General features: G+C 41.5%; 1 long non-coding RNA gene across 1 annotated transcript in view; it reads right to left on the reverse strand.

The window, feature by feature from the left end:
• The window catches only part of LOC126471492 (uncharacterized), a 181,558-nt gene that overhangs the window by 6,607 nt on the left and 152,004 nt on the right, over positions 1 to 22,947 (reverse strand). The window lies entirely within an intron of this gene.

Raw genomic sequence — 22,947 nt, forward strand, 5'->3', positions numbered from 1 at the left:
AAGACTCTGCCATCCCTATAATTTTATCACCATGCAGCCATGTTCTTGTTTACTGTGGGCAATAAAGGCCAATTGTTGTCTAGTTGCTTGAAAATGTAAATAAAGAATACTTGAACTGTATGCTAGAAGCATTTTTATGATACAAAGATTGTTAGCACTTTTCAAATCCAATGCAATGTGTGTCTGTATTGGTCTTAAGACTGGGAAACTGCTTCATGAGGAACAGGTCACTGAATCTTCTTCTATGCCACTATGTGCACAAGCAGTTACCTGTACACAGCTCACCAGAATGCTGAGCAAACACTAAAAATAAAATGAATGATACAACCTATTTTATTTTGCTTACATCATCTGATAGAAGATGTGATAAATATTGGAAATACAGATTTTCGTAGTATTTGGTTATGTAGTACGGTCAAAACTTGCAATTTTTTACCCTGTTTGTTACCTAGAGCGATCCAGTGTAAGAGAGAGCCTGATGGCTCTAATCAGATCAGGTTAAATAAATAAATTAATTAAAACAAAATTGCAAGTTTTTTTAGAAAGCCCACAGCTCACAACTGAGACACTGTAAACTTAACGTTTTTTTTTTAATAAACTCAAAGAAAATGTTTAATGCCATTAACCAGCATTGGTCATGATTGGGTATCATCAAAACAGTGGTGGTCAGTGGATATGTCACTCTCAGGCATTACTTAGCGACTATCTGTTGTTGGTTTCAATCATTCTGAGGACTGCCAATGGTGGCCAATATTGTTTAGTGACATAAAACATTTTCTGCAATTGTGTCAAAGACTGTATTAAGTGTATAGTTAAGCAGTCAATCACTATCTCTATAGAAAAATGTTATTTATTTCAAAATCTGGGACATCACTGTGATTTTTATGATTTTTCTAGTACAAGTTGTAAATTAAATGCTAGAAATAATTAAGAGACAGTAAAGATTGCTAAGTACAGCCTAGAGAAAGTAATGTAACTATACTGTGTCATGTTGGAACTTTGTCAAGTAAATACTCCAGACACAGAGAAGACTTTCTCAAATCACCTTTGGCTAGAAACAGTTATGTTAAAATAGTACAGACACATGTATATAGCTAAGATGATAAATCTCTTCAGATTCATGGAAAAGTTATAATCTACATGAGAAAATTTTATTTCGTATCAGCTGACACTCTAATGCGATTTACAAAGCATTGTTGGTCAAGCCTGATGTGAAAAACCAAATGTAAGTCAACCAGGCTTAAGGCAGTTGAGCATTTGGGTGCTGAGTTGAAATGGGTCATCCTTAAGCCAATACCTTCACTCCGTGATAGCAACGGTGATGTTACCGAGGACAGGGCCACTAAAGCGGAATTACTAAATATAGTTTTCCAAAATTACTTTGTCAGAGACGATGAAATAAATATCCCAGAATTCGAATTAAGAACTGTTGCCAACATGAGTAACTTAGACATAGATATCCTCGGTATAGCAAAACGACTTAAACGTATTCTGCTATCACAACGTTTACATGCGACACATCTTCTGGAAGACAAAAACGGATTTCGGAAACCGTTTTGTCGCGTTTACATGTTTACGGCCTGAAGCGGATTTGCTAGCCCAGTTAAATATGGCGACTGGAAAACAGGTGTTACAATTTATGATTTAGTCAGCACAATCGCTATTTCTCTTGAGTTAAACGAGTTGTAAACAGCTTCATTCTAATATTTCTACTTATCCTTCGCTGTACAAAAGACCACTCCGTCCATGTTAGCCAAAAATTTTTAAAAACATGACGAAACCTGACAGCTCAAGCACGTTGATGATGATGTTTGGTTTGTGGGGCTCGAGCGGTCATCAGCGCCCGTACAAAACCCCAATTTTTACGCAGTTCAATTTGTACACAGTCCAATCTAGCCACTGGCACGAATGATGATGAAGATAATGAAATTATGAGGACAACACAAACATCCAGTCCCCAGGTAGAGAAAAATCCCCAACCCTGACTGGAATCGAACCTGGGAGCCGTGATGCAAAGGCAGCAACGCTAGCCACTTTTTTTGTGTTTGGTCGTTGCGGAAGTCACGTAACATCCGTTCAAGTTCGTTTGTTGATCTTTCCACTCAGTTTTTTTTATTACAGAGGCCAACCAGCTCTCTGACCGAACACGCTGAGCTACCGTGCCGAAGACGAAAGATCCGTACCTAAAGACTGGGAAGTTGTACAGGTCCAAGGGTGCCCATATCCGGAGGCAATGGGAGGCCGTGAGGTCACCCCTTCTCTTTGCTCTCAGGGAAAGGAAAAAAATATAATGTAGACATGTGTTTTTTTTCTGGAAAGTGGTTGGAAAATCATTATTACGTAGGTTTTAACAGGGCCAGAAATAGGACTTTTTTTAATGGCTACAAGTCGGCATTCGTCTTCTAAATTTTTAAAAATACTCAATACCCCCAGGTCTAGGCCCTTCCCAACAAACCATCATATGGTCGCCCTTGCACAGGTCACAGCAATACTCAAGAAAGGAAGTTGGAATAATTCGATGAACTATAGACCCATTTCATTCACGTCGATTTGCAGTAGGATTTTGGAACATAGACTGTTTTTTTAACATTATGGATCACCACGAGGAAAATGATCAATTGACACACAGTCAGTACGGATTCAGAAAACATCTTTCTTGTGAAACACAACTAGCTCTTCATTCTCGCGAAGTAATGAGTGCTATCGACAGATAATCTCAAACTGATTTCATATTTCTAGATTTCCAAAAGCTTTTGATACCGTTCCTCCCAGAGGCTTATAATCAAGTTGAAGTATCGTCTCAGTAGTGCGACTTCGTGATTTCCTCTTGGAAGGATCACAGTTCGTAGTAATTGATGAAAAGTCATCGAGTAAAACAGAAGTGATACCTGAGGTTCCCAATGTAAGTGTTGCAAGGCCTCTGCTGCTCCTAGTCTATATAGGCTAAACTACTTCTAGACACTCTGAGGAACCATCTTACATTGTTTGCAGATGATGCTGTCATTCATCATCTAGCAAAGTCATCACAAAATCAAAACCAATTGCAAAATGATTTAGACAAGATGTACGGGACGAAAAGTGACATTTGCCCATAATGGAAAGTGGAAGTCATCCACATGAGTACTAAATAGAATAGAAAAATTTCGATTTGAACCGATACCGATATTTTTCGGTATTTCTTTAGTCTCGGTTATAACAGATGCTTTTTATTTTTTTGCTAATAACCTAGAGAAATACCGAAATATCCGTTAGCCATAGCAGCAGTGCTACAATTATTCGTTTTTAAATAAACATTTTTTTAAAAAAAGGAGTAATTATTATTCGTAAATTTTGCACTGAAATAGTGTGTTATTATAGAGAATGGGAAAAAAGATTAGTGATATTTTAATAACAATGCCGGCAGAAACGAGCAACTAACACATGCCATTGTACAGCATTGCTGAGACAACATTGCTCCTGTTGCAGTGTGTCGTTGCACAGCCATCTAGTGCCCTGCGTCACACCGGATTTGAATTTTTTATTTTTTTATTTATTTATTCATCCGTGGAACAATAAATATTGTATGGATGTCGTCAGATTACAACACATGAGCACACATTTACATTTACAATTAAACAGGTTTCTCATATTTTGTGTAGTTTTTATAACTAGTCATACACATATTTATAATTACATAATATTTTGGTGATAATGTCATATGTTGCTAATAATCTACATCTATGTTAAATATTCTTTTACAGTATAAAAACTTTTACTTACTAAAAAGGTTTTAAGCTTTTGTCTGAAAGTGAGGGGCTCATTTATTTCTTTAATTTCTTGTGGTAATTTGTTGTACAGTTTTATCCCATTGTAAAATATACTTTTTTGCGTCGTTGCCTTGTTCTTTCTATCTAGATGGATGTGGTGACAAGCTCTTGTTTCATGGTCATGTATTAGGCTGTTTGTGTTGTACATGTTAAGATTTTTCTTAATGAACATTATGTTCTGAAAGATATACTCACAAGAAACAGTTAGAATTCCTAGCTTTCTAAATAATTCTAGACAGTGGGCCCTGTTTTTGCTATTTGTTACTATCCTTATGGCTCTTTTTTGTTCTTTGAACACAGTTTGTATGTTACTGGCACTTGTTCCCCAAAACATGATCCCATAGCTGAGGACTGAGTGTAGATATCCGTAATATGTTATTTTAAGACAGGTATTATTGCATACCGGTGCAAGGATTCTAAGAGCATAGCATGCTGTGGATAATTTCTTTGCCAAAATGTTGACATGGTTTGTCCATTTCAGTTGGCTGTCTACATTCATCCCTAAGAATTTGGTACTTGTTACACATTCTAATTCATTATTATTAACTTTTATTCTAGTGGCATTGTGTTTTTTGTTCAATTGGAAGTTAATATAGTTAGTTTTCTTTACATTTAGGGTTACTTTATTTTTTAATGACCAGTTGTGGACATCATTGAGAGCTGCAGAGACTACAATTTGCTTCCCTTCTGCTTAATGCCTGTCGTGACACATCTTTTAAGGGGAGCCGGAGGTGGTCAAATCCAAAAAATTACGATTTTTTTTTGCTACCGAAAATTAATTGGAACATTCCTCTTTAATGTAAACTTTGAATTATTGTTCTACTCGCCCTAGAAGTGGAGTTATTACCATTTTCCCCCCCGCCTGCAGAGGAAATGGGCGGCCGCTGAATGCATCTAACACCCTCTCGTGACTTCCTGGCGAACTGCTCAGGATTTTCTCGGCCTGTTACGCATACAACACCTTATGTTACGCATACAGCGATTGTGCAAGGGTTGGCTACATTGTTTTCTGTGACAAATGAAGCGCTAAGAGCGCGGAACATCGTCTCTCTGCTGTTTACCGTTTCGAATTAGTTCAATGTTGCGCCTGTTGTTGGCAGTATTATAGTTCTTGTGTAAAGCGTTGTTCTGGTTACGATGCCACGTTTTAGTAACCGTGTATATAAGAAGAGGAAGAACGTAGGGAAAACACTAATACCAAGTTGCGATACTACAATTACTGAAACAGTGCGTTCTTCTGCTAAGCAACACATGGCTGGCCATAGCCCTGTGACATCTTCTAGCAAATACTACCTTGGGAATGGTGACTCCAAAGGTTTCAAGACTATTGAGGAACTGAAACCATATGGAAATGAATTTGTAGTTGAAAAGTTGGAATACATTGGGCATGTGCAAAAGCGTATGGGTGCATGGCTTCGAAGGCTCAAACAAACTTTGGGTTCAAGTAAGCTCAGTGATGGAAAGACAATAGGAGGGCTTACTGATGAGGTGATTGAACGTCTACAGAGATACTATTGGTATGCTATAACGCAAAATAATAGTAATGTTAGTGACATGCGAAAAGCAGTGTGGGCATTGTTCCTTCATACTGCCTCTTCCAATTAATACTCTCAACACAGCCTGTGCCCAAAAGATTCCTGGTGCAAATATAATGCAAAAAAGGACTATGATCATAAACATGGTTTGCCAGCAGCTGTGATAAATGCAATAAAACCAATTTTTCATGACTTAGCACAGCCAGAATTGTTACATAAACGTCTACACGGAAAGACGCAGAATCCTAATGAGAGCGTAAACAATTTGATTTGGAAAGTGATTCCTAAAAGGGTGTTTGTAAGCATAAAAACACTGCACTTTGGCATTTATGATGCAATAGCAACCTACAACCAAGGAAACAGTGTGAAGTGTGAAGTTCTGAAGGCATTAGGATTTACAGCTGGGGTAAACACTGTACGAGCACTAAGAAATATTGACAGAGAAAGGATAAGAGGAGCAGAAAGAAGAGAAAGGCATATGAAGTATGATGGAACAACAGGCCAGAAGAGAAGACAGAAGAGGAAGCTTTTGGAGGATGAAGAAGAAGACCCTGATAATCCATCCTATAGTGCAGGAGTGTATTGAGAAACTTTGATAGCCATTTCCCATAAATTAGAATTTTTCGAATATAAGGAACAATTTCTCAAAATCCACTCAAGCTAGAGAGATGAAATTTTTATACAGCACTCCTAGTGGTCAAACTTACATTGTAACACAGCCATTTGGCAATGTGTTCAGTAGTTTCATTTCAGTTTAATTATAAAGCAATTATTTGTAAAAAATTTGGGTCATTAATAAAAAAAATAATTGGAAGGAAACTAGAAAAGATACTCCAAAATCCCTTTGTCATAACTGCAATACTAAACCACTCTATATGTAAAAAAAAATTCCAATTTTTCTATTTGGTAGTTTATTCATAAATGTTCCTCAAACTTAGTGATTTTAACATGGGCAGCATAGGCACCTCCGGCTCCCCTTAACGCCGCCCTAGCAATCTCTGATGGCGTTCATATGAATCAGTGCTGCGGACAAAGCGCACCAAGGTAGTTTCATCTGACCGCTGCTGTGAACAGCCAGGTAACAGCACAGGCGCCAGCCTGAGGCCGCGGCTATATAAAGCCCACCCTGCTCTCGCATTCATTCAGTGTGGATAGTTTCGTTCAGTGCATGCTGCAGAGGTGTTTAGTTCAAAAAATGGCTCTGAGCACTACGGGAAGTAACTTCTGAGGTCATCAGTCCCCTAGAACTTAGAACTACTTAAACCTAACTAACCTAAGGACATCACACACACCCATGCCCGAAGCAGGATTCGAACCTGCGACCGTAGCGGTCGCACGGTTCCAGACTGTAGCACCTAGAACCGCTCGGCCACCACGGCCGGCAGAGTTGTCTAGTGTTCCGACTTTAGTGTCTAGTGGACTATGTTATATGACTATATTTTATTCGTTTACTTTAGTCTCTTAGTGTATTGTGAATTAAGTTTGCAATGGATAAATTTGTTACCAAAAAGGCGCGATTGGAAGCTGATGATACTGCAAGTCAACCTCCAATAATTATTGTCGTCAATTGCTTCGTCGTCTTCAGGCGAGAAGCTATCACAGCCGAAACATGGACAATCCGGTAAGGGAAGATCATTTCAGAAGTCTTGGTTGATCAAATATACATGGCTAGAATATGAAGCATCTACCGAAAAAGTTTTTTGCAAAACCTGCAAAGAGACAGATGCTAAAAATCTATTACAATTTTCTTAAAAAAAAGATGCATTTACTTCCGTAGGCTTTTCTAACTGGAAAAAGGCTTTGGAAAAATTCAGTCTTCGTGAAAATACGTTTACGCATAAAGAAGGTGTTCTGAAACTAAACTCTATCACTAACCAAAGTGTGACCTCCCAATTGAATGAACAGTCAGATAATGATATGAAGAAAGGCCGTTTAGCTCTTGAGACAATTTTTACTACCGTGCAGTTTCTATGCCGACAAGGACTATCAGAGGGCACGAAGATATAAACTCAAATTTTTTTCAGTTGTTGGAACTCCGAAAGAATGACATACCTGAGTTTAAAGATTGGTTAGGGAGTTTGGGGTATAAGTGGACGTCCCACGATATTCAAAACGAGATCATTGATTTACTAGGAAAGTCTGTATTGAGAAAGTCAAGAACATTTTTCTATTATGGTTGACAAAACAAGTGATTCTTCGATTCACGAACAAGTGTCATTTTGCATTCATACTGTCGATGATTCCTTAATCATCAATGAAGACTTTATTGGCTTATACGAGACCCCCGACACTGAATCACAAACTCTATTTAGTATTTTAAAAGACGTTTTTGCTCGTCTCCTTTTGTCAATGGATAACTTAAAATGACACTGTACGATGGTGCCTCGAATATGAGAGGTAAGATCAAAGGACTAAAAAAGTTAGTTTTGGATATACAACCAAAAGCACGTTATGTGCACTGCACTGCTCACAGTTTAGACTTGGCAGTTGTAGACAGTCTCCGCCATCTTACTTCTATGAGGGATATTATGGTTTTAGCCAAGGACTCAATAAACACTGTAACGGAATCCAACAAAATGATGGGACTTTTCAGAAGCATAAGCTGTGAGAGCACCAACGACCAAGCTGGTCTGCGACCCTTTTGCCCGACTCGATGGACTATGCTAGCTTCTAGTATCTTGAGAATATTGAAAGAAATTGAAGAACTTCTAGAGTTTTTTGAAACATCTCCTACCGAGGACAAAACAGAGGCAGGTTACAAATTTGCGGGCTACCTTGACTCAATGTTACAATTCAAGACTTATTTCTTTTTACGTCTTTATTGCCATGCAAAATTAGCTATTTCACTTATTAATCAAAGTGCTATTACTGTGCGACACCAATATTTTATGTTTTGCTGTTTTAATGATAGTTTAGTATTTTAAAAAAAATATAATTTCAGTCTTTTCAGAGTTATATATTCACTGCTCTGTAATAGTCTATAAGCATGATCATTACTGTAAATTAAATCAGCTTTTTAAGAAAATACCGTGCGTGTTTATGTTTTGTTTCTTTTTTCAAAGCCAAAAAATATGTCAGGCTTCTCGAGATTCCCAGAGTGTCGAGTTATCGAGAGTCCAGTTTTCGGGCTTCTAATGTTGATCATATGACTCCAAAATGCTTAAAAAACTTAAAAACTCACTATTTTTCATGTAAAATTCTCGTACACTTCTGCGTCGATGGAAGAACTCCAGCCACAAAATAAAACTCTTTCAAACACTAGGACGGCAGAAGGCAGACCTCTGACTAATACACTGTAGCGCCTAGAACCGCGCGGCCACTCCGGCCGGCCGAACAAGTATCCCCTAATATTCCTTTTTTGCTGAAAATGATGCTGAAGGTTGTTTAGCTGAAGAAGATGAAGAGTCCATACAGGGGGACGACAATGTTGTCGAAAAGTTTGATAGACTACTGTGGGCTGGCCGCTGTGACCGAGCGGTTCTAGGCGCTTCAGTCTGGAACCGCCCGACCGCTACGGTAGCAGGTTCGAATCCTGCCTCGGGCATGGATGTGTGTGATGTCCTTAGGTTAATTAGGTTTAAGTAGTTCTAAGTCTAGGGGACTGATGACCTCAGATGTTAAGTCCCATAGTGCTTAGAGCCTTTTGAACCACAACTTTATAGAAATAAAGACCGGAGCAACAGTGAACACAATCATGTCGAAACTCAAACAAATATTAGACATGTACCTTAGAATGGGACTTGCTCAAATGCGTAACATTCACTGCTACTGGGAGACCCACATGGCCCACCCATTGATTTGTAACGATACTGTACGAAATGGATTTGAAAAACCGTCGAGGGTTCTCCACTTCGAAAACAGTTTATTAGCAACTTATGAAACTAAAACTAATGATAAGCTCTGGAAAATTCGACCATGGCTGAATCAATTCAGAAAAAAATTGTTTGAAATAAGTTTCAGAAGAACACCACAGTTTCGATGAACTTTGAAAGCCAGAAGCACCATGAAACAATTTATGCAAAAACAAACCTTCCAAGATGCTACTCCAGGAGGATGTAAAATGAATGTGCGCAACGCAACGGAAATTAATAAACGCTAAAAATGAAGATTTGGCCCTGTCTGACTACCCCCTGAAGCAAATCTTAGGCTCTCTTAATTCTATAAATTTCCATCTAAACATAAATGAGTGATGAAGGCAACTAATTCTACTAAATAATGAACGTTGTTCCTGCTTATATATTTATTGTAGATTAGAAAAAACCTTTATATTACAAAGTTTACGTTTCCTAACTCCTACGTAAAATTACCAATCAATTGCCCAACTCTGCCCCTTATTATGACTGCGCGGTCTAAAATCAATAACGCGACATGACTGACATCATCTACGTACCAAACACTAGAAGACACTACTTTCAAAGATGATCTACGGCGGTGTGAAACCTCAGTGGAAATAAACTAACGTGATCACAGCTGTTTAGCTTTTATAGCCCTAATAAGCCGAAGCAATTTGCAATATCACCGTATGTACTCCGTCTGGTGCGTCGACGTGCTGGTTCTCGTACACGTCTGCGTCGATGGAAGAACTCCAGCCACAAAATAAAACTCTTACAAACAATAGGACGCCAGAAGGCGGACCTCTGACTAATATACTCTAATACTGTCTTCTCCTCTCTGTGTTCTACAGACGAGAAACGCGAACTCCCAACCACAAGGACGGCGTTCAGATAACGTCTAAACGTAAGTATAGGCAGAGGAAGTGCTATCAATTACTGAACACTGCGTACACAACGCCGACTTCCAGCCGAGAGGTGAAGTCCAGAATCGTATAGGTTTGCAACAGTACAGTGCCTAACTATAAACTCTCCTGAGAGCAAAGACAGCAAGTCCGTCTGTACCAAGAAAAGCTGATATCGAGCGACCGTTACACACGGGCGCTCACAACGGAAGACCTTCTTCTCTCCACCGCCGGCCTCCCAGCAAGGCTCGGCTCCCCACCATCGTAATTCCAAAAACGAATCATATTCCCGAAACCACGGAATATTGTCCCTCTCTACAGATTCTTCCGAACGCTGACCAACCATATTTTAGTCTTTTGTCGTCCAGAGCGGAAAGTTTGCGAGGGAAGACCTATACTCGTAAAATGGTACGCTTCTGAGTAAAAATCCTTGGGAATAACCCAGCCTGCGTGGTTTCCGATGTGCCGCTTCTTCGTTCCTCTCACCTACGTCCAAGATTTTGAGCGTTTCCGAAGTATAATCTAATTCCAAAAGCGAATCATAGTCCCGAAACCACGGAATATTGTCCCTCTCTACAGATTCTTCCGAACGCCGACCAACCATATTTTAGTCTTTTGTCGTCCAGCGCGGAAAGTTTGCGAGGAAAAACCTATACTCGTACAATGGTACGCTTCTGAGTAAAAATCCTTGGAAATAACCCAGCCTGCGTGGTTTCCGAGGTGCCGCTTCTTCGTTCCTCTCACCTGCGTCCAAGATTATCAGCGTTTCCGAAGTATAATCCTTCCGGTTCGGCTTCAAAACTGGCCAGTCGCGACTCTATTGTGCTCCAGCACTTAGGTGCTACGACGTCCGTCTTGCTATTTCCTGTGTTTAAGCAGGACCAACACACCTGTGGGCCTTCCACCCAGGGCTTGCTTGAGTTCCGTTTGCCGTTTCATTTCCACTGTCGTTCCAACCTCTACTAGCATGATAATAAAGACACTCCGTCACCTTTCATGCAATAAGCGTTAACAATTATTTACAAGGCGTATGTGACAATGTCAGTCTCCTTTAAATATTCATATGTACAATGTACTACCTATCAAATAATACCTAATGTGGTTGTAGATCACGGCAAAGTATGTGGATGAGTGTTTGTAAGGTGCGAAATTATAGCCACCTTATAACCTATACGGCGAGGATTCAAAATGTGGGATAGGGCAAGGTCTTATGACTACTTATATGACTGACATTTATCAGGAAAAATGTAAAAAGGAAGAGAAAAGCAGGGAAAGGGCTCGCATATGAAGCTGCCGTAAAATTAACAGACACGTTGCTAGAAAACCACAATTTCAAGCTACATGCCGACAACTTTTTTATGAGGAACATACTTGTTCTGTACCTGTTGAATAGAGGTATGTATTCCATTGGAGAAGTAAGAGTAAACAGCCTGAAAGATTGTGACTTCCCAAAAGAACAAGACATGAAGGCTGAAGGACGAGGAGCAATAGCAAGGCTAGTAAAGCACACAGGGTGATTCATTGTTACTCTGCTGTCATCTTTCGTTGGTGTTGACCCCCAGGATAAGGCAAACAGGTGGGATAGATCACAAAGAGAATATGTGCAAGTCCCAAGACTGGATGTTATCAGAGCTTACAACACCTGTACGGGTGGCATTGATCTGATGGACAAACTATGATGACTATACAAATACCACATAAAATCAAGGAGGTGGTATCTACACTCCTGGAAATGGAAAAAAGAACACATTGACACCGGTGTGTCAGACCCACCATACTTGCTCCGGACACTGCGAGAGGGCTGTACAAGCAATGATCACACACACGGCACAGCGGACACACCAGGAACCGCGGTGTTGGCCGTCGAATGGCGCTAGCTGCGCAGCATTTGTGCACCGCCGCCGTCAGTGTCAGCCAGTTTGCCGTGGCATACGGAGCTCCATCGCAGTCTTTAACACTGGTAGCATGCCGCGACAGCGTGGACGTGAACCGTATGTGCAGTTGACGGACTTTGAGCGAGGGCGTATAGTGGGCATGCGGGAGGCCGGGTGGACGAATTGCTCAACACGTGGGGCGTGAGGTCTCCACAGTACATCGATGTTGTCGCCAGTGGTCGGCGGAAGGTGCACGTGCCCGTCGACCTGGGACCGGACCGCAGCGACGCACGGATGCACGCCAAGACCGTAGGATCCTACGCAGTGCCGTAGGGGACCGCACCGCCACTTCCCAGCAAATTAGGGACACTGTTGCTCCTGGGGTATCGGCGAGGACCATTCGCAACCGTCTCCACGAAGCTGGGCTACGGTCCCGCACACCGTTAGGCCGTCTTCCGCTCACGCCCCAACATCGTGCAGCCCGCCTCCAGTGGTGTCGCGACAGGCGTGAATGGAGGGACGAATGGAGACGTGTCGTCTTCAGCGATGAGAGTCGCTTCTGCCTTGGTGCCAATGATGGTCGTATGCGTGTTTGGCGCCGTGCAGGTGAGCGCCACAATCAGGACTGCATACGACCGAGGCACACAGGGCCAACACCCGGCATCATGGTGTGGGGAGCGATCTCCTACACTGGCCGTACACCACTGGTGATCGTCGAGGGGACACTGAATAGTGCACGGTACATCCAAACCGTCATCGAACCCATCATTCTACCATTCCTAGACCGGCAAGGGAACTTGCTGTTCCAACAGGACAATGCACGTCCGCATGTATCCCGTGCCACCCAACGTGCTCTAGAAGGTGTAAGTCAACTACCCTGGTAAGCAAGATCTCCGGATCTGTCCCCCATTGAGCATGTTTGGGACTGGATGAAGCGTCGTCTCACGCGGTCTGCACGTCCAGCACGAACGCTGGTCCAACTGAGGCGCCAGGTGGAAATGGCATGGCAAGCCGTTCCACAGGACTACATCCAGCATCTCTACGATCGTCTCCATGGGAGAATAGCAGCCTGCATTGCTGCGAAAGGTGGATATACACTGTACTAGTGCCGACATTGTGCATGCTCTGTTGCCTGTGTCTATGTGCCTGTGGTTCTGTCAGTGTGATCATGTGATGTATCTGACCCCAGGAATGTGTCAATAAAGTTTCCCCTTCCTGGGACAATGAATTCACGGTGTTCTTATTTCAATTTCCAGGAGTGTATACATCTTCTTACATACAATTACAGTTGCGGTAGTCAACAGTAAGCTCAAATACCATAAGGACTGCAAGTTTCTTGAAGAATGACACATTCCATTGCGCAAGTTCCAAGCAGAAATTGCGGGTGGACCAGTATTGGCAGGGAAAGACAAATCAAACCGAAGATGCCCAAGTAAAGATGACATGTCAAAAAAGAAGAAGAGTGCTGCGACAAGAGTTCTGCCAGTTGTAGACTGCCAAAAGGACAAGTATGATAATTGGCCTATATGGGAGGAAACAAGAGGACGATGCAGTAAATGTATGAAGATGGTATCATATGCGTCGCGTGAAAAATGTGAAGTATTTTCGTGCTTAAATAAACATAGAAATTGTTTCAGAAGACTTCACACATAAGAACTGACAAACTGAGTTGGCTAATAATTTCTGTTGCTTCTTTGTGTTTTACTGTGAAAAGGAATTAACAGTTTTGCATAATGTACTCTTAAGTGAATCAGCTGCTGTTTCATAGCATATAACAACCATTCTGTGCAGAAGTGAGATATATATGATGATTTACTGTTGTATAGTAATAATCAGTCATTTACTTCATGCTATATGTAATAATTATAAATAAATGCTTTAAAAACTAACCTGCTATTAACATTTTCATTCTTCAAATCAAAGTATTCCATAAAAATGAGAATAAAGGAGACTCCAGAACTAGAGCTTATAAATTAAATCGAATTATAATCTTAACAACATATCCTGCCATCCGATATTTAATGCTGTCTATTGCCCAGTGTGACAAATATGTCACATTAAAATTTTGGGGTGGAAAATGTCAAAAGAATGTGACACATGAAATAGTGAAAATGAGCAATAATATGAGGTTTTGGTGAAATAAAAATTTTTGGGACTATCGGGAATGGTATTGGGCGTTATAGGATTAAGGTACACGTGTACGTGCACTGTGCAAGACTTGCCCCAACCTGATCAATACGGTAGTTTCTTCCTATCATCACCAGAGAATGGCACCAACTCTAGCCTCGAAATATTTTTACAGAGTGACGTGCGATGGAGTACAATGCTGCGTTTGCTTTAAAAGGTTAAAGGTTTGTCTACCACTTCTGTGAAATAATAAAAGAGGAAGGAAATTATGGTAACTGTAATAAATTAAAAACTTGTTAGTAATTCATTCATAGTATACAATAAAAATAGAAAACAGCTGATCTGCTGCCTATGTAATACGTCTTCATCTGCTTGTAACCCTCGACAATGGACAAATTAAGACGAAAAACAGAGTTCTTCAGTCTATTTTCACCCATTACCACTGACTATTGGCTCTGAGCACTATGGGACTCAACTGTTGAGGTCATTAGTCCCCTAGAACGTAGAACTAGTTAAACCTAACTAACCTAAGGACATCACAAACATCCATGCCCGAGGCAGGATTCGAACCTGCGACCGTAGCGGTCTTGCGGTTGCAGACTACAGCGCCTTTAACCGCACGGCCTCTTCGGCCGGCCACTGACTATTCGTAATGCCCAGATAGTGGTATGAACCCCGATGAGAACACAATTTTTGAGCAGAGTTTCAAAAATTAGAATCAATTGGAGAATACTGCTGATTTTTTGTCGTATTCAATCACTTATCACTCTTCGACAAAAGCAGCAGACGGTGGACGGACTAAATTTTCTTTTATCTGCCTATTTAATTGAGTATTTTGAATCTATGTATCTGAGAGTGTCAAAATTTTTCAGTCTTTGTTCGATTTCTACGTTTATTACAGGAAATAATAGGAATAAAAAAGTGAAAATCGCTTATTTCAGAAACTGGTCTTTGTAAGCGATTTTAACGGTCCGAGTAAACCAATATAATTGAAACCGGGAGTTTCATGAATAATCGCCATCCCTTGTGAGAATTGAGTGGCAATCACTAAAACAAAGGGGTTTTTCTTTACGGCCAGAACTTCTCACGAAATTTCAATCTCAAATGTTCTCCCCCGAATGCGGAAATATTTTGAAAACGTCCATCTACATAGGGAGAAATGACCATTGTAATAAGTTTAGAGAAATCAGAGCTCGCTCGATAAGATTTAAGTGTTCGTTTTTCCCGCGCGCTATTAGTGACTAGAACGGTACAGAAATACTGCGAAAGTGGTTCGATGAACCCTCTGCCATGCACTTAACTGTGAATCGCTGAGTAGTCATGTAAACTTAGATGTATTTACCCTAAGTAATTTAGGGAACTCACAGAAATAAAACCTAAATTTGGATGGCCCGATGAAGACTGAATCATTAACAATCCTGAAGAATACAATGTTACCAGATTTATCCATGACTGTGAGATAAGATATAGATTTACATTTCCCAAGGAAGAATAAACAAAAAAATAAAACTATTTTCTGCCAGGTATTAAAATTGTACAGTGAAGTGCCTAAGGAGACCTGCTCGTGCAGCGTGCTAGCTTGCACGGCAGCAGGGGAGGCAAACCCGAATCACATCCACGTGTTGTTCTGGTACAGCAGCCAGCACGAGTGTGGATTTTAGGTGGTTTCCCATGCTTGCTTAGGCAAATGCTGAGCCAATCCTCAATCTCTAACCCAGGAGATACAACACACAATCAACTGAAATATGGAATACATACACAATAAAGTTTATACAATTCACCGAAAGCTGGCACACGTGAATCCCCTTTCTTATGTTGCGACACATGGCGACAGGAAGGGCATCATGGAAAATAGCAGACTCCATGCAATCAGACAGATCAAAGAGGCTACCAAAATTAACTTCTCTAAAAAGGTAGTTTAAAAAATCCGTTAATCAGTACATTCTGTAGAGTGAAGGATTACTGACATAACACTGAATAGGGTTTCAGTAAAACATGTAACTCAAGTAAACAATAAGATTTCTGGGAAACATTACACCAGAGCTCTGCAATTGGTAATACTAAAACGTATCTTCTTTCTGAGCTCAGGCTATTACTCACTGTGAGGAGATGCTCACTGACATTTTCAGGCAAGTTAAGGCACACAAATTGCAAACCAAACGTCATCGTCGTGGTACTGTGTTAGCTGAAGCACTAGTTTTACGCACTTTGAAATAACTTCTTTACAAGAATGAATAAGCAAAAAAGTATTGTATACTTGGGCTGTAAGAAACTAAGCAGACTGGCCTTTTATTCAGCAATATGGACATACAATCCCAATATGGCCATCGTGGTTTTCCTGAATTACTTGAGGCAAATGTTGGAGTTGTTCCTATAACGCCACTGTAAACTACCTAAACCATGCTTGTTAGTTTACAAGCAACCCGTTGAATACGAGGTCGCATGCTTAATCTTTAGTAAGGCTCATTTGAAAGCTTTGTGTTAACAACCACAACAGGAAAAATATTAGCTGCTGATGAGTCACCATGTGCATCAGGAGGGCGACAGAAAATGAGTGTCTGGGAGGTGCAGAGATCAAACTTCGATGGGATGTTTGTATTACACTTCACAAAACGGGCATTGTCGACATTCAAGAAACGTTCAAAATAAACCATTAACTAGCACCATAGACACCGAATGAAAAATGTAGCGTCACAGTGATCACAAAGGTTCGCACCGTCAAGATCGAAGGCGAATTCCTTAGGAGTTACAAACCATACAGGAAGTACAGCTATGTATCCACTCTCTAAGAATGCATATAGAATCATATGGCATGCAACCGAATGCGAAACAGTCTATTGTGGAGGTTGAGCTTATCGCAAAACTGGTTATCCTTTTTGGCGTAGCTGCAGTTAGTGCGATAATATGTTTTGCAGGCAAGGAAAAACAAACGTCCAGAGGCAGAACTTGTCCAGTCGTTTCAGGAGGTATGAACTGCAACGCCACAAACTTTTTAGGAGGGATAGTTTTCTCTAAAGGAGTATGATTTTTATACGCAGACCAGGAACCAACCAAAAGCAAGTTCTTTTGACTTGCTATTGGCCAAAAGCTTGTTTGTAACACAGTTGTTGTTCTCTTACGCCTGTACTCCCACCTTTAGTTGCTGTGACATTAATATTCATAACTACCCGTGCAACATCATGCACATGAGAAAGAATCGTAGGGGGCAGAACACCTCAGTATTGGGGCAAGGGTGATTCTGGCACACTTTGGACTGTTGCCAGATGTATCCAAGATGGTGGCGATGACGTCAACCAAGATGGTGGCGTGTAGACTTGACAAAAGTGCATGAAGTCATCCATAGATGGTGGCTGTGACGTCATACAAGATGGCTGATTTTGGCAGGAAGATAGGTCAATTGGGCAACCTCCACTAACCTAACCCTCCTCCCCTCCTGTCTCCCAGAAAAATGACCAGAAGTTCAAATTCCAACAGGATAATGCATCACACCGTAATTATCTCTACTAACCTAAGAAAATCGTGGGAAGTTAGGTCACTAGGCTACCTCCACTAACCTAAGTCATCCGACCACCACCTCATCCTAGGAACTGGCGCCAAGCTTGAATTTTGGTGCTATTTCTACTAACCTAAGAAAATGGCCTTTGTCACCCGACTGCCACCTCTTCCTAGGGATTGGTGGGAAAAGGACCCAGCCTGTGCTGGGCTGCTGGTGAGAGAAAGGAGTGTATGTTATTTATTTTGGAACAATTTATTTAGGGACGGATTTCGAGAGATAGTATATTTTTACACTTTTACAAAACACACACTCTGACATGCTTGGCGTCATGCCACACAGCCTACAGACCTGCAAACCACCAAAAGACTCTGGAAACACACTTGCTAATCGTCAACTGTTGAAATCGTACACCAGTCTTTATTTAAATAATTTGAGGCACTACAGCCATCTAGTGTGTTCGCCACAAGGCCCGGAGCCCAACTGGCCTAGTACACAGTACCACCACCAGAGGGCGCTGTCATCTGTTCTCTGACGTAATCGAAGATGGCGGCCATGACATCAGCTGATGACACAAGTACTGTTATCCAAGATGGCGGATTTTGGTAGGAAACAGTGTGTTTACCACGAGGTCAGGACCTAGTACACATTACTGCCACCAGAGGGTGCTGTCGTCTACTCCGTGACATAATCGAAGATGGTTGGGGGAAATGGTAGGAAAAAGTGTGGTTGCCATGGGATCCTGAGTCCAACTAACATAGTACACAGTACTGCCACCAGAGGTTGCTCTCATCCATTCCAGGACGTAACCCAAGATGGCGGTCTGGGGTGGGGGAAAAAGGTGGGAAAACGAATCTGCCTGTGCTGCACATCAGGCTTTATTTTGCAGGCAGTGTCTCCACCATGACATCTAGCGTCCAACTGAGCAAGTACACAGTACCACCACCAGAGGGTGCTGTCATCCCTCCTGTGATGTAATCCAAGATGGTGGTCTGGAGGGGGAAAATGGCGCGAAAATGACTCAGACTGCGCTGGGCTGCTGGAGAGAGTAAGGAAGGAGTGTACTTTATTTATTTTGGAACAATTTATTTAAGGATGAAGTATATATCACACTGATACAAAACACACTCTCTGACATGTTTGGGCTCACGCCACACAGTCCACAGACCTGTAAATTACTCCTATATAACGCTCTGCAGACACGCAAAAAACTCCTAAATTATCGAAATAATTTCAGTACAGACATGCAATCTCCTCCTAAATAATGCAATACACAGATGTGCAGACACGAAACCAACTCGTAAACTGTCCAAATAACGCATAGCACAGCCTACAGACCTACTTGCGAAATAAAGCAACACACGCAATCAACATGCACAAGCACCGCCCGCCAGTCCCTGTCCAGAGACCGCACAGAAGTCTACCTGCAGCCCCACAAAGTGATGCTGGCATCAGCTGTCAAACCATGCACACGTGCCCTCAAGCATGAGGCAGTGACAGAACTTTCATACTTGGTACCTGAGAAATTCCTCTCAAAATACATGTTCACCTAGGCACTGTTGCTGACGCAACCGGACAGGAGAACAGACACTCCAGGGGCATGCGTGCCGACACAGCCGTGACCACCGCCAGACACGAGCCAGTGTGACCCATTGCTCTCACTTCACTGCAGGTGAAAATTTCTTCTATTTTCGAGTATACAGTCAGTGTTATATCGATGTCACAGAGCTCCAAGGCATGCTCACGCTGCTCCCATATGCGAGACACCTCTGGGCGGCACGTGTGTTTACCGTTGATGACAGAGTGGTAGAGTGTGCATTGTTCCTAGCTGGACATGCACATATCTCAAGCAGATGTTTACACGGGGATTGCAGTGTCTCACAAACAACTATCACTACTTAGTTATGAAACTGAAGTTTCGATTTTACACTTAGGATCAATTTTAAAGTATTATTCCAGAGTCTAGGATCAGTATCTGGAAGGTATTGGTAAGAGAGAACATAAACACACGCACTCCTGAGGCTACAACTTTCCTCACTTAAAATGGGCTATAATGTTAGATCGCTTGCGTTCTTGACCTTTGCTGTACATGACTTCGAGCATCATTCAAAGATGCGTCCAGTGTTTCTGTGATCTATTTCATTTCCTACTTTTAGACAAATTATTTCACGAAACATTTTACCGCTTTTTCATTTATTTATTATAAAACTTTTAAAACGAAGCCAAATGCCTACCAGCCGTAAAATCTCTGCTTAAAGAAGGGAAATGGACAACTGGCACTTAACAACCATGAAAACTGCGAGAACTCTGTAAATATTAAGAAAAACTTACAAATTGCTCCATTAAATTTCGGACTTGCAGCCGCATAAATTCCACTTCTTATTCTGCACGCCCGAAATTTAATGGGGCAGTCATGGCGCCAAGAGAACACGAAGATGTACAACTTCTAAACTGCTCTTAGTCAACAGATACCAGAGATATTTCCACCAGAAATTCTCACAAAAACCAATCCACATTCACTGGTGCGAAATGAAGTGGAAACTGCTAGACAAATGAGAACGTTAGAAAACGGCAAAGCATCTGGTGACGACGCAATTGTCGCGGAGCTTCTGAAATCATTTGGTACAAAAATCTTAAAAGAAATTATAATGGATACTCAAATAAAACCGAGACGGATTGGTAAAAAGTAAGTAAACTGTTTACTCCATAACAGCTAACCTATTTATCTCACTGTGAGACAAGACGATCAGTGCCTTCATGGAAAAATGGCTGCGGCTGCTTATCGAACCATAATTGTACCCAGGAATGCACCTCTTCTTCCGATGCAAATCAATGGTCACGAGTGTCTTTCTTAAGGGCTTCAAAAGTATGGAAATTGCGTGGGGAGAGATCGGGACTGTATGAGAGGTGTATAACGGCCTCTCAGCGAAACTTCTGTTGCCTAATCGAAACAAAATTGTCAGCACATGGGTAGGCCCACATTATGATAAGTGCTACAATAGTACTGCCACAAAATGAGTATTTTGAGAAGTCAGCGCGAGATAAGCAGCCTGACTTCAGCACTACTTGTGTTCCATGAATGTGAAATGGTCACGACGACGCGTTTATAGATCGTAACAAGTAGCGTATGCTCAGCTTATGCTGTCTGCGTTCGATATGCGAATGGAGGAAAAGGTTGTTTGAGCCGATTGTGCTCTAACATTTCTTGGGCCACGTTATATTCTAAGGTGGTATGTGGCAATACTGGCCAATGTTTCGCGATCTGAATCACTGAGAAATATGTTCTCCCACTTTTATACTGGTTCGCATCCTGATGACGCAAGAAATTTCTCACAAGCCTTTGGGCGCCAGCAGAGGAGAGGTGGTTAGCGTAAAATTCGTATTATCTCCAGAGTGTAGTTGTCACCACTGCCTATACTTTTGAAATGTAGTCGACACAACTGCACGTACGAGACACTATGTTCTAAAAGCACTCATCACACTCACCTACATTACACAATTACACTTTGACCACATACCCACACTCTGCAAGCAAAGAACCAATAAACAGTAGAAAAAAAGTAAATCTTTCTGATTAGGCAGTTAATAATGGAATACGACGTCACACAGTCTTCGCTCATGAGGTCTTGTAACGAAAGGTAGACACAGTCTTTACTTGCGGTATTGTTGCTGTTGACTGATTAAGTCACAACAATAGAGCAGATGCAGCTTTTCTATCCTACTCTGCGTAGGTAGAACACAGTTTACGATCACTTGCACTAAGCGGCAGCGCAGAGACTCGTGGAACAAATATGCGGTCCCTGAGGTCAATGAAGGCGGAGTTCACGAAGTGAGCGGCTAGCCGAAAACAAAGTCCAGAGCATAGAGAAGTCCTTGTAAGCCTACACAAACAGTCCAGGGAGCAATACAAATCAAAATGTAATTGAGGCAATGCCACTGTACTAATAGATGGTGTGCTTCAAAGGCTTGAGAGAACTAGCGAGAGCGACCGGCAAGCTCCGATGCTCTTGCGTAAGTGGACGGGCCCACGTGACGTCTGCGCTTACGCGGGAGCAAGCTACGGCCAAAGTATCGTGGAGGTATAACAACGGCAGTGGTCATGACGTCACAAACTTGACGCCGACGTCCATCATGTTAGTACGGCCAAACATTAGCTTCTGGTCGTTGTTTTGATAAAAAAACCACCAGCTTGCATCATTGACAGGTGTACTGGTCGTTATGATTATAGTCTAAAGTGTGCAGGGCTCACATTTCATTTATCAGTGGACTCGTTCAAGCGATACTCTCTTTTATATACATGAATTTTAGTTGCGCTGGTTAATTTTACTGTAGTGGTTTTATTTCTATAATTTAACTTTAGATTTCCTATCAGTACAACTTGAAGAGCGCTCTGGTTGAATGCTGTGAGAAGGAAATACTGCAATCCGTCCAGACATAGCAAAACATGTTCTCAGTAGTTTTGGAAAGAGGACATCGATGGAACCTCAGTTTCGTCGGTTTTTTTTAAGGAAAATGCTGGATTACGAAATCAGCTATTTCACATCAAATACTTCGCGCCTGGTTATTCGAAACGTTTAACAAAAAGAAAGTTACATCAACGAGGCCAAATGTGTCGTATTACTGGATCAAATATGCCTTTAAGAGCAGAAGGACGGCTGAAAATGCTTTCCTGGCGCTGTGTTATTCACGAAAGCACTGCCATATTTGCTATTTAAAACAACTGTTGCGTGGTTACGACAGAAATTAAGAACAAGAAGCAATTGTAAACAGTAGTATGCTAATGTTTAGGGGCTACTGACATGGTGTCGCCGGCTTCAATGCAATTCACAGCGTAAGTCTGTAGCGCTTCCACCCCTCATTATACGACCGTGCGAAGTATGAAGACCGAGTACCTCTGACCTGTCTTCCATATCAATATTCGGGCTGGGCGGGGAATACGAATAACTGTCGGATACTAAAGCAGCAGCAGATTGTTTGCTCTCAGTGTGTTGTCTGATGTTTCCACGTTCATTTCTTATTGTACGCCAACGGTGCCACACCAAACATTAAATGGATAAATGCATAAAAAAGAATTTACATTTACAAAAGGTATCTGGCAAAACATACATTACTTGCTCTCAAACCAACGAGTCTATCAAATACTGCCACCCTGCAAATTTAAAACGTAAATGAAAATCAATTAAGATATACACTCCTGGAAATTGAAATAAGAACACCGTGAATTCATTGCCCCAGGAAGGGGAAACTTTATTGACACATTCCTGGGGTCAGATACATCACATGATCACACTGACAGAACCACACGCACATAGACACAGGCAACAGGGCATGCACAATGTCGGCACTAGTACAGTGTATATCCACCTTTCGCAGCAAT

Source organism: Schistocerca serialis, chromosome 3 (assembly GCF_023864345.2).
Source record: "Schistocerca serialis cubense isolate TAMUIC-IGC-003099 chromosome 3, iqSchSeri2.2, whole genome shotgun sequence".
In the NCBI taxonomy this organism is placed as follows: Eukaryota; Metazoa; Arthropoda; class Insecta; order Orthoptera; family Acrididae; genus Schistocerca; species Schistocerca serialis.